Here is a 13,376-nt window from a genome sequence, read left to right on the forward strand (position 1 = left end):
TGTATCCTTCTCCTGTGCCAGGGGCATCAGCCTCCAGGCAGTAACGACGGCCTCTGCCGTCAAGTTCAAAAGGTAATCCTCAGGGTCAACCCCAGGGACAAAAGAGGTGTTGGGGGAGGGAACCTACCAAATACTGAAGCCTCTTTTGAGGAGGCGCCCCTGCGCGCTCGAATGGGGGGAATTCTTCTGCAGTTCTGAAGTATCTGGCAGGAAGAGTGTCGAAAGATGGGGGACTTCCTTAATCGCTCCAAGGTATTACCTGGAGTTCCGAGGGTTCCCGTCTCCTCGTTTTCTTAGATCAAACGTTCCTAAGGATCCAGAGAAAGAGGTCTTTCTCTCAAGCATTGGACCATCTTGTGGCAAAAAATGATCATGGTGGTCCCTGTGTAAGAGCAGAGGTTGGGGTTTAGTTCAAACCTTTTTTTCCAAAACCGAATGGACATTCTGGATCTCAAAAATCTAAATTCAATTCCTGAAAATAACCACTCTTTTTTTGCATGGAGTCAATCCAATCAGTTATCTCCATCCTACAAGGAGGAGAACTTCTGGCGTCAATTCACCTCAAAGATGCAAACCTCCATGTGCCTATTTCCTCGCTCACTAGTAACATCTACTTTTCAAGGTGGAAAATCTTCATTTTCAGTGTGTAGCTCTGCTTTTCGGTCTAGCTACTGCACCTTGAGTGTTTACAAAGGTTTAGATTAAGGGTCCAAGGTATAACAATTATGGTTTACCTAGACAATCTGTTCTTGATAGACCAGTTGGTAGCCCGCTTAGACCAAAGTATGGTCACCACATTTCTCAGGGACACCAAACAATTACTCAACAAACTAAAAGGTATACAATAGACAATTACAGGTGGATTACCTGTGATGTGACAAGCCTATATTCTAGCATTCTGCATGTCCTGGGGATACAGGCAGTTGCGTTTTTCTTAAAAGAATCTGGGAAATTCTCATTGGCACTTCAGGAGTTTATTTTACTGTCTTTAGAGTTTCTGTTAACACATTTCTTTGACGGGGGCTATTATCTTCAGAGATGTGATACCTCTATGGGGCGAAATTTTCACCCTCACTGGCCAACCTATATATGGGTTGGTGGGAGAGGAGCCGCCTTCTTTGTTTGGACATGATAGCCCCCGCCGTTCGGATAAGTTTTTTTTCTGTCACTACATAGATGACCTGTTTATCACATCGGACGATAATGTTTCATTAGAAAACTGGCTTTCTTATTAAACCACTTAAGGACCGCCTCACGCCGATATACGTCGGCAAGGCGGCACGGGCAGGCAAAATCACGTAAATGTACGTGATCTGCCTCCCGCGGGGTCCGATCAGACCCACCTCCCCCGGTGCCAGAGGCGGTCCTCTTTTGTCCCCCGGCGATCGGAGGTGAGGGGGAGGTCATCCGTTCGTGGCCCCCCCCCTCGCGATCGCCGCCGGCCAATCAGAACATTCATTTGCTGCTGTATGCTAAACAGCAGCAAAGGAAATGATGTCAACGGTATTTTCCGTTCCGGCGCCGAGGAGAGAAGACATCACTGTGAGTGTAAAACGCAAACACACAGTAGAACATGCCAGGCACACAAAACACCCCCGATTTCCCCCCCGATCACCCCCCAATCACCCCTCCATCACCCCTCCCCCCTCCCTGTCACACTGACACCAAGCAGGTTTTTTTTTTTCCTGATTACTGCATGGTGTCGGTTTGTGACAGTTACTATGTTAGGGCAGTTAGGGTTAGCCCCCTTTAGGTCTAGGGTACCCCCCTAACCCCCCCCTAATAAAGTTTTAACCCCTTGATCACCCCCTGTCGCCAGTGTCGCTAAGCGATCATTTTTCTGATCGCTGTATTAGTGTCACTGGTGACGCTAGTTAGGGACGTAAATATTTAGGTTCGCCGTCAGCGTTTTATAGCGACAAGGACCCCCATATGCTATCTAATAAATGTTTTAACCCCTTGATTGCCCCCTAGTTAACCCTTTCACCACTGATCACTGTATAAGTGTTACGGGTGACGCTGGTTAGTTTATTTTTTATAGTGTCAGGGCACCCGCCGTTTATTACCGAATAAAGGTTTAGCCCCCTGATCGCCCAGCGGTGATATGCGTCGCCCCAGGCAGCATCAGATTAGCGCCAGTACCGTTAACACCCACGCACGCAGCATACGCCTCCCTTAGTGGTATAGTATCTGAACGGATCAATATCTGATCCGATCAGATCTATACTAGCGTCCCCAGCAGGTTAGGGTTCCCAAAAACGCAGTGTTAGCAGGATCAGCCCAGATACCTGCTAGCACCTGCGTTTTGCCCCCTCCGCCCAGCCCAGCCCACCCAAGTGCAGTATCGATCGATCACTGTCACAAAACACTAAACGCATAACTGCAGCGTTCGCAGAGTCAGGCATGATCCCTGCGATCGCTAACAGTTTTTTTGGTAGCATTTTGGTGAACTGGCAAGCACCAGCGGCCTAGTACACCCCGGTCGTAGTCAAACCAGCACTGCAGTAACACTTGGTGACGTGGCGAGTCCCATAAGTGCAGTTCAAGCTGGTATGGTGGCAAGCACAAGTAGTGTCCCGCTGCACCCAGAGAAGAAGACAAACACAGCCCCGTCGTGCCCATAGTGCCCTTCCTGCTGCATTCGCCAATCCTAATTGGGAACCCACCACTTCTGCAGCGCCCGTACTTCCCCCATTCACATCCCCAACCAAATGCAGTCGGCTGCATGAGAGGCATTTTTATGTCCTCCCGAGTACCCCTACCCAGCGAACCCCCCCAAAAAAGATGACGTGTCTGCAGCAAGCGTGGATATAGGCATGACACCCGCTATTATTGTCCCTCCTGTCCTGACAATCCTGGCCTTTGCATTGGTGAATGTTTTGAACGCTACCATTCACTAGTTGAGTATTAGCGTAGGGTACAGCATTGCACAGACTAGGACACACTTTCACAGGGTCTCCCAAGATGCCATCGCATTTTGAGAGACCCGAACCTGGAACCGGTTACAGTTATAAAAGTTAGTTACAAAAAAAGTGTAAAAAATATATAAAATAAAAAAAAAGTTGTCGTTTTATTGTTCTCTCTCTCTCTCTCTCTCTATTCTCTCTCTATTGTTCTGCTCTTTTTTACTGTATTCTATTCTGCAATGTTTTATTGTTATTATGTTTTATCACGTTTGTTTTTAAGTTATGCAATTTTTTTATACTTTACCGTTTACTGTGTTTTATTGTTAACTTTGAGTGGTTATACCAGAATGATGCCTGCAGGTTTAGGTATCATCTTGGTATCATTCTTTTCAGCCAGTGGTCGGCTTTCATGTAAAAGCAATCCTAGCGGCCAATTAGCCACTAGACTGCTTTTACAAGCCGTGGGAGGGAATGACCCCCCCCACCGTCTTCCGTGTTTTTCTCTGGATCTCCTGTCTCAACAGGGAACCTGAGAATGCAGCCGGTGATTCAGCCAGTTGACCATAGAGCTGATCAGAGACCAGAGTGGCTCCAAACATCTCTATGGCCTAAGAAACCGGAAGCTACGAGCATTTCATGACTTAGATTTCGCCGGATGTAAACAGCGCCATTGGGAAATTGGGAAAGCATTTTATCACACTGATCTTGGTGTGGTCAGATGCTTTGAGGGCAGAGGAGAGATCTAGGGTCTAATAGACCCCAATTTTTTCAAAAAAGAGTACCTGTCACTACCTATTGCTATCATAGGGGTTATTTACATTCCCTGAGATAACAATAAAAATGATTAAAAAAAAAAAAATGAAAGGAACAGTTTAAAAATAAGATAAAAAAGCAAAAAAATAATAAAGAAAAAAAAAAAAAAGCACCCCTGTCCCCCCCTGCTCTAGCGCTAAGGCGAACGCAAGCGGCGGTCTGTCGTCAAACGTAAACAGCAATTGCACCATGCATGTGAGGTATCACCGCGAAGGTCAGATCGAGGGCAGTAATTTTAGCAGTAGACCTCCTCTGTAAATCTAAAGTGGTAACCTGTAAAGGCTTTTAAAAATGTATTTATTTTGTTGCCACTGCACGTTTGTGCGCAATTATAAAGCATGTCATGTTTGGTATCCATGTACTCGGCCTAAGATCATCTTTTTTATTTCATCAAACATTTGGGCAATATAGTGTGTTTTAGTGCATTAAAATTTTAAAAAGTGTGTTTTTTCCCCAAAAAATGCGTTTGAAAAATCGCTGCGCAAATACTGTGTGAAAAAAAAAAAATGAAACACCCACCATTTTAATCTGTAGGGCATTTGCTTTAAAAAAAATATATAATGTTTGGGGGTTCAAAGTAATTTTCTTGCAAAAAAAATATTTTTTTCATGTAAACAAAAAGTGTCAGAAAGGGCTTTGTCTTCAAGTGGTTAGAAGAGTGGGTGATGTGTGACATAAGCTTCTAAATGTTGTGCATAAAATGCCAGGACAGTTCAAAACCCCCCCAAATGACCCCATTTTGGAAAGTAGACACCCCAAGCTATTTGCTGAGAGTCATGTCGAGTCCATGGGATATTTTATATTGTGACACAAGTTGCGGGAAAGAGACAAATTTTTTTTTTTTGCACAAAGTTGTCACTAAATGATATATTGCTCAAACATGCCATGGGAATATGTGAAATTACACCCCAAAATACATTCTGCTGCTTCTCCTGAGTACGGGGATACCACATGTGTGAGACTTTTTGGGAGCCTAGCCGCGTACGGGACCCCAAAAACCAAGCACCGCCTTCAGGCTTTCTAAGGGCGTAAATTTTTGATTTCACGCTTCACTGCCTATCACAGTTTCAGGGGCCATGGAATGCCCAGGTGGCACAAAACCCCCCCAAATGACCCCATTTTGGAAAGTAGACACCCCAAGCTATTTGCTGAGAGGTATAGTGAGTATTTTGCAGACCTCACTTTTTGTCACAAAGTTTTGAAAATTGAAAAAAGAAAAAAAAATGTTTTTTCTTGTCTTTCTTCATTTTCAAAAACAAATGAGAGCTGCAAAATACTCACCATGCCTCTCAGCAAATAGCTTGGGGTGTCTACTTTCCAAAATGGGGTCATTTGGGGGGGTTTTGTGCCACCTGGGCATTCCATGGCCTCCAAAACTGTGATAGGCAGTGAAGAGTGAAATCAAAAATTTACACCCTTAGAAATCCTGAAGGCGGTGATTCGTTTTTGGGGGCCCGTACGCGGCTAGGCTCCCAAAAAGTCCCACACATGTGGTATCCCCGTACTCAGGAGAAGCAGCTGAAAGTATTTTGGGGTGCAGTTCACATAGGCCCATGGCCTGTGTGAGCAATATATCATTTAGTGACAACTTTTTTTAATATTATTTTTTTTTTTGTCATTATTCAATCACTTGGGACAAAAAAAATATTCAATGGGTTCAACATGCCTCTCGGCAATTTCCTTGGGGTGTCTACTTTCCAAAATGGGGTCATTTGGGGGGGTTTTGTACTGCCCTGCCATTTTAGCACCTCAAGAAATGACATAGGCAGTCATAAACTAAAAGCTGTGTAAATTCCAGAAAATGTACCCTAGTTTGTAGACGCTATAACTTTTGCGCAAACCAATAAATATACGCTTATTGACATTTTTTTTACCAAAGACATGCGGCCGAATACATTTTGGCCTAAATCTATGACTAAAATTGAGTTTATTGGATTTTTTTTATAACAAAAAGTAGAAAATATCATTTTTTTTCAAAATTTTCAGTCTTTTTCCATTTATAGTGCAAAAAATAAAAACCGCAGAGGTGATCAAATACCATCAAAAGAAAGCTCTATTTGTGGGAAGAAAAGGACGCAAATTTCGTTTGGGTACAGCATTGCATGACCGCGCAATTAGCAGTTAAAGCAACGCAGTGCCAAATTGGAAAAAGACCTCTGGTCCTTAGGCAGCATAATGGTCCAGGGCTGAAGTGGTTAAACACCTCCTCCCTTAATCTAAAGTTCACTGGGGACCTCCAAGAGAGCTCCATTGAATTTTTAGATGTGAAATTGTCTGGTATCAATGGTGAGGTGACAACGGGTATATACAGGAAATCCACAGCCGGAAATGCTGTTAAGAGCCGATTCTGCCCATCCGAGACACACCATCAGAGGTGTACCATTTGACCAGTTCTTCAGATTAAAGCGAATATGTAGCACACCGGAAACTTTTCAAAAAGAGGCCATGAACATGACCCAAAGGTTCAAGGATAAGAGGGTACCCAGAGAGAGTAATTTTTAGGGTCTTCTCTGCAGCCAATAAGGTCACTAGAAACCCCTTACTGGAGGAGAATAAAGATACAAATCATGTCAACAAACGGAAACTTTCCTTTTCTATGGGCAATGTTCCTATTTTTTTTCTACACCCCATAGTACAGAATTTTCAAAAATTTGTAATATAGTAATTAAATACCTACCTGTCTTATTTAATGACCCTATTTACAATGAAATTCTTTCAAAGGGTATAAGATCGGTTTCTCGTAGAGCCCCTACTCTGGGAAGATTCCTTTCACCCAGTTTGTTCTCCAGCACACAATCGGCCTCCAATTGGCTTTACTTTAAAGGTAACTTTAAATGTGGTATTAAAGGATGCGACTATTGTTGCTATATAAAAAGAGGCCAAGTTGTGACCTCTAGTGTAAACGGTAAAACTTTTGACATCACATCCTCCTTTGACTGTAATTCCAGATTTCTCATCTGTTATCACATGCGAACAATGTCAGATCCAGTATGTTGGCCGTACTACACGTAGGGTGAAAGATCGCAAAGTATTCTGCATATTTCCTCTACACACCAGAATCCCGACAGGATTGAACTTTGAGTGGGACGTTTCTCACTATTATGACTAGATTCATGGTGGTGTATATGGGTTGTAGTGGAGACAAGATTTGCCATTCAGGCTTCAGTTTACTATGGTTCATACAATTAACATTGTCATGTGTATGCCCGTTTTTAACCGGGAAGTGTGGCAATACTTTGGCCGTCTTGATACTGACCACTCTGTTCGCATAGTGTTGTGGACATTAGTGGGAGTATTACATTTAGATGGCTTTTACCTACATGTAGGCAGTTTAGGTAGTCATCAGGACTCTAAACGGTACATGTTTTAAACACCATGGACTATTGGGAGGTTTGAGCGAGGATATGTCTACTAGTTAAAATGTGATTGGCCATACATAGCTATGTCTTCCGCTGTCTGTTCTCATTAACAATATTTTTTTCCCTCGTTTCCTCTTTTCTTACTGCCTGGTTTTTGGTTTTTGTTTCCCTTTTTTCTTGTCCCCTTTACCCTATGCTAGTGTATAGTAGTTTATCTGGTTTTGCATTCATTTATATCCATTTATATAATTGGATTCTGTTTCATGTTGGACACACTTATCAACAATGTCCCATATTTTGTCAAACTGTTTTTACCAGTAGCTGACATCTTGCAATTCTTTGAGGCTTGCAATGCCGGCATGGGTTTAGACTGTGGTTTGCGTGTCTGATATGAGTAGTAATGTAATTTTTTTTTTTTTTTTTTACATAGGTTTGTTCCTATAGATATCCTGCATGCACATTTGCTTAGATACATTTACAGCCTTATAGCATGACAATGTGGGTTTCTTATCCAGCACCCCAATAGTTATAGTTTCACTATGGTTGCGGTATCGACGACATTGCAGAATGCTGCATGTATGCCGAACACTAGCGGCCCCTACATATTAGGACAATTGTGGTATTTTTGGAAAGCGGACATATAGATACCCACTGTCATATTTACATATGGGTATATGGAGGTTTTTCATTACAGTATAATTCTGATCTTGTGGTTTACGATGCTAATTCCTTTTTGAACTTCTCTTTGGTTTCTATTCCTTTGCCGTATAGGGTTTTTCTGGGGGTTTCTTTGTGCTTTTTTTACCTTTTTATTGATTTTTTTGTACTTGTGGTATGGTGGCTTTTATGTTTTTGGTTATTTGACCAGCTACAATTTTACTACTTTATTATTACTTATTTTTTTCGCTAAAGGTAGTTCCTGGATCTCCCAAATCGTCGTCATATTTAAAATGAGGATTCTTGCTATACTTTCTCCCCATGACCATTTGATTCATAGACTGGATTTGCTCAACAGTTCTTTTGGACATCACTAGAATGCTCATAGATAGATAGATAGATAGATAGATAGATAGATAGATAGATAGATAGATAGATAGATAGATAGATAGATAGATAGATAGATAGATAGATAGATAGATAGATAGATAGATATATAGATATATATATATATATTCATCTGGTGTATATGCTATGATACAGTTCTTTCATATATACATTAAATATTTTTTAAATTTTGTGATAATAACATATAGAATTTTTCAATAAGTGTTTAATTGGATAGGAAATTATTTTTTTATATGATGATAAATATTTAAGTGTTCACTTATATTTGGAGTCTACGTCCACAGTTAGTTGTGCAAACAAGGATTATGTTTATATGTGTATATATGTGTACATAGGCTCATGTATACATCCTTTGGAACATATGGTACTTCATGATATACCTATTGCATATACAACAACAGAGATCTGGTGGATCCCATATAAAAGTCTACAAATGGGATATATATATACACGTTCCTTACACACAGTTGGTGTTAGACAGCACTTATTCATTCATCCATTTACATATACCTCTGTGATTAAGTATGTTTTGATATATATATATAATATACTATTATCATTAATACAGATTTATTATCATATAGTCACTCATTTTATTTAAATGTTTAATTCTTATCACATTTTATTTTTATTTTATTTTATTTCATTTTTTCACCAACTATTCAGGTGTTCACATATTCATTGGACATATTTACAGCTTACAGTTCATTTGAACAATTCATTAAAACAAAATAAGTTATTTAGACACTTTATTTTAGTTGGTTTAAATTTAATTTAATTCTTTAAAAAGCATTTGCTTCACCTTTGCACTGAACTCACATATTCGTGTGTATTCCCCCAACTCACACACGTTGAACACGTTTGTTAATCAAGGGTTTCTTCCAATTGAAGATCTAATTGAGTAATTAGACTCAATTAACTACACATGGAGTCACATATTTGAAACATTTTAGTATATATATTGCACTGTTTTTGGTGGTAGGGCAGCTATGACTAAGCACTGTTAAGTGTGAAACGCGTCAGCTCGTTTGTCCCATTTTTTTTTGCTGGGGCTTGTATCTGTCTGAATTTTTACTAATAAAGGCTATATTCTGGAGTGCGGCTGTCCAGAACTTCCTTTTTGCCTCATGTCACCACATTCAACTACCTGGAATATCTAGGTTGGATTCTCAACTTAGAAGAAATCTTCTTTAAAACCATGAAGAAGGCTAAAATACTTTGGGTCTGATCATAGATACACCCAGAAAAGGGTGGTCGAAGCAAGATGAATTCTTCTATTCAGCTTTGCATGAGGTTGTTGGGAAAGATGGTGGCTTCATTTTAGGCCGTTCCTTATGCTCACTTTCATTCGAGACTGCTGCAAAACAGTATCCTATCGGCTTGGAACAAAGGGTTCAAGCTCTAGATTCCCAATGTGTCTGACTCCAAAGCCTACAGCCACATCACCCTGAAAGCACCCGATCTTGTCGGATCTTGGAGGCTAAGCAGGGTCAGGCCTGGTTAGTGCCTTGGATGGGAGACCACCTGGAAATACCAGGTGCTGTAGGCTGGGTGCGCCTGAGCCTCAGTTTATGCTTAATAACCAAAAATCTGCAAAGGGGAAATCCTTTCTTCAGTTACCTGGGAAGTGGTAACAACATATGCCAACCTTTTTGGGTTGGGGAGCAGTCCTAGAAGAGGCAACTGTCCCAGAGAAGTGGCCCAGATCAGAAATAGCCTTGCCCATTAACATTCTAGAAATTCGGGCAGAGCACTTGCTCCTGAGGACCTGAACGTTCAGTTTACAGAATTTTCCTGCCAGGATTCAATCTGACAATGCCACAGCAATGGCCTATATTAATCACAAAGGGGACACAAGAAGTTGTACGGCCCAGAGAAAGGTGAATCATATCCTATCTTGGGCAGAAAACATGTACTTTGTCTATCGGCAGTCTTCATTCTGGGAATAGAAAATTGTCAGGCGGACTACTTGAGTCGCCAGCAGTTGTTCCCGGTAGAATGGTTCCTTCACCCTGATATCTTCATGTCAGTATGTCAAAGATGGGGGATCCCAGACACAGATCTATTTGCGTCCAGGTTTAACAAAGAAATCGACAACTTTGTGTCAAGAACAAAGGATCTGCTAGCATGTGGAACAGATGCCTTGCTATTTCCGTGAAATCGGTTCTTACTGATTTATGCATTCCCTCCTATTCTGCCTGCGTCCGCGACTTCTTCGCAGGATCAAGCAGGAAGGGAAGTCTATGATTCTTGTGGCCCAGTAAATCTTGGTATGCAGAGATCGTAAAGATGGCTGTAGGGGACCCATGGACCCTACCACCACGGCAGACCTTCTCTCACAAGGTCCGGTATTCCATCCTACGTTATAAACGCTAAATTTAACAGTTTGGCATTGAGACCCACATTCTGGAGAAGCGTGGGCTATCCTCCTTTACCCCTCCCGGCCAGAGAGGTTTTGATTTCCCAGGGCCCAATTCTACACCCTCAGATGGAGAGCCTCAAGCTATCAGCCTTGTATCTGAGGAACAGCTGTTGAAAGCTCAAGGGTTTTCACTCTTCTCGAGTGCCGTAACCGGTAACCAGGGCAATTTATATCAAGGTATGGAAAAGATTTAATTCCTGGTTGGTAGAGCAGGGGCTGAGTCATCCTGGGATTCTGGCAGTTCTGGATTTTCTTCAGACAGGTGTAGTACTGGGCCTCTCTGTTAGTACACTGAAGGTTCAGACTACGGCCTTGAGTATTTTCTTGCAGACCTCACTTCAGCAAGATCGATTCTTTAGGAATTTCTTCAAATCCCTGTCAAGGTCGAGGCCTGTGAGGGTTACAGCCTGCCCTACTTGGGATCTAGCATTGGTCCTCAGAGCACTTACTGGTAGTCCCTCTGAACCCCTGGAGAATTCTGGGCTAAAATGGGTGGTACTCAAAACAGTTTTTCTGATAGCTATCACATCAGCCAGAAGGGTGAGTGATTTGCAGGCTCTCTCTATTCGGGAGCAATTTTTGTTGATTAGGGAGGACAGGATCATTAAGACAGATCCCAGTTTTCTCCCTAAAGAAGAATCTACGTTCCATAGATCCCAGGACATTGTCCTGCCGACTTTCCGTTACACCTCAGAAGAAAATGAGGAGGAATCTTTAAGTTTATTAGATGTTAAGAGAAGCCTTTTAGTTTATTTAGAAGTCACTAGAGGTTTTAGGAACTCAGACTCTCTTTGTTAATTTTTCGGGGGCCCGCAAGGGTTGCAGGGCCTCTAAATCTTCCATCGCTAGATGGATAAGAATGGTAATCATAGAAGCCTATAAGTTGGAAGGTAGACAAGCACCGTTAGTTAAGGCACATTCCACCAGGGCAGTCTCGGTTTCATGGGCAGAGAGGGCCGGAGCCTCTGGAGGTCATCTGTAAGGCAGCAACATGGTCCAGCTACTCAACGTTTGCTAAGCACTACCGTCTGGAATTATTGTCTGACAAAGAGCAGACATTTGGATGAAAGGCCCTCCAGGTAGTGGTCCCACCCTGACAAAGTAAGTTTCTTGCTTATCATCTCAGAGGCTGTCCTGGAAGACGAAAGGAGAAAACCGGAGTTAGACTTACCGGTAACTCTTTTTCTAGGAGTCTTCTAGGACAGCCTGGTTTCCCACCCGGTGTTTTGTATTTAACTGGTGTTGGAGTTATGTACTGATGTGGTGTTAGTGTATTATGTCTTTCAGAGCCTTCCAGTAGTTCTTTGGTAAACTGAAGAGGGAGGCCTGGAGGACCACCTTTTTAAGGCAATTGGTATACGTGTTTCCTGTCCCGGAGGAGGAGCCCTATGTTTGAGGCTGTCCTGGAAGACGCCTAGAAAAGAGTTACCGGTAAGGCGAACTCCGTTTTTTTTTTTTTTTTTTTTTTTTTTTTTTTATTTCAGTTTAGGCCGATACGTATTCTACCTATTTTTGGTAAAAAAAAAATCGCAATAAGCGTTTGGTTTGCGCAAAAGTTATAACGTCTACAAAATAGGGGATAGATTTATGGTATTTTTATTAATATTTTTTTTTTACTAGTAATGGCTGCAATCTGCCGTTTTTATCGTGACTGCGACATTATGGTGGACACATCGGACACTTTTGCCGCTATTTTGGGACCATTCACATTTATACAGCGATCAGTGCGATTAAAAATGCATTGATTACTGTGTAAATGTGACTGGCAGTGAAGGGGTTAACCACTAGTAAGGGTTTGTGTTCTAGGGAGTGATTCTGACTGTTAGGGGGCGTGGCTACGAGTGACACGTCACTGATCGCTGCTCTCGATGAGAAGTAACAGACGATCAGTGACATTTCACTAGGAAGAACGGGGAGATGTTGCGTTTACACTGACATCTCCCCGTTCTTCAGCTCCATGACACGATCGCGGGACACCTGCGGACATTGAGTCCGCGGGTCCCGCAGGCACGATCGCGAAGCTCGCGGCACACACGTGACCACACGGCGGCAGATTTAAAGGGACGTACCTGTACGCCCATTTGCCTGTCCGTGCCATTCTGTCGACGTATATCTACATGCGGCGGTCGGCATGTGGTTAAAGGTGTATAGCAACTGGGGGGCCCACACCATTTTTATCAAAGTGAGCCTTCTTATCACTGATAGGGGAAGCTTACACCACACCGAACATTTCTGACAAAACATACTTATAATTGGCAGTAAGTTCAGACGGATATATTCGGTTGGGTCGGGTGAGATCTGTATTCCCAGATATTTGAAGTTGGAAACCACCTCCACTGCCCTTGCGCGTTCCGGGAGTGGATAACGAAGTGCGTCCAATGGCAAAATTACTGACTTATTCCAATTTATGGAGATTCCCGACTTTTTCCACCTTTTTAATGTGACCTATAAACTGTACAACTCAGTTTAACAACAAACTGAAATCTTTTAGGTGGAGGGAAATAAAAATTTAAATAATATGGTTGCATAAGTGTGCAAACCCTTACACTAATACTTTGTTGAAGCACCTTTTGATTTTATTATGGCATTGCCTTTTTGGGTATGAGCCTATCAGTTTGGCACCTCTTGACTTGGCAATATTTTGCCCACTCTTCTTTGCAAAAAATTTAAAATCGATCAGATTGCGAGGGCATCTCCTGAGCACAGCCCTCTTCAGATCACCCCACAGATTTTCAATTGGATTCAGGTCTGGGCTCTGGCTGGGCCTTTCCAAAACTTTAATCTTCTGATGAAGCAATGCCTTTGTTGATT

The 13,376-nt window shown here is 42.1% G+C and overlaps 1 protein-coding gene and 1 pseudogene across 1 annotated transcript in view; both read left to right on the forward strand.

The window, feature by feature from the left end:
- FAM98A (family with sequence similarity 98 member A) overlaps positions 1-13,376 on the forward strand; it is a 133,966-nt gene that overhangs the window by 34,065 nt on the left and 86,525 nt on the right. The window lies entirely within an intron of this gene.
- On the forward strand, positions 9,573-9,692 carry LOC141141684 (5S ribosomal RNA; annotated as a pseudogene).

The sequence above is a fragment of the Aquarana catesbeiana genome, linkage group LG04 (genome assembly GCF_042186555.1).
Source record: "Aquarana catesbeiana isolate 2022-GZ linkage group LG04, ASM4218655v1, whole genome shotgun sequence".
NCBI classification, from domain to species: Eukaryota; Metazoa; Chordata; class Amphibia; order Anura; family Ranidae; genus Aquarana; species Aquarana catesbeiana.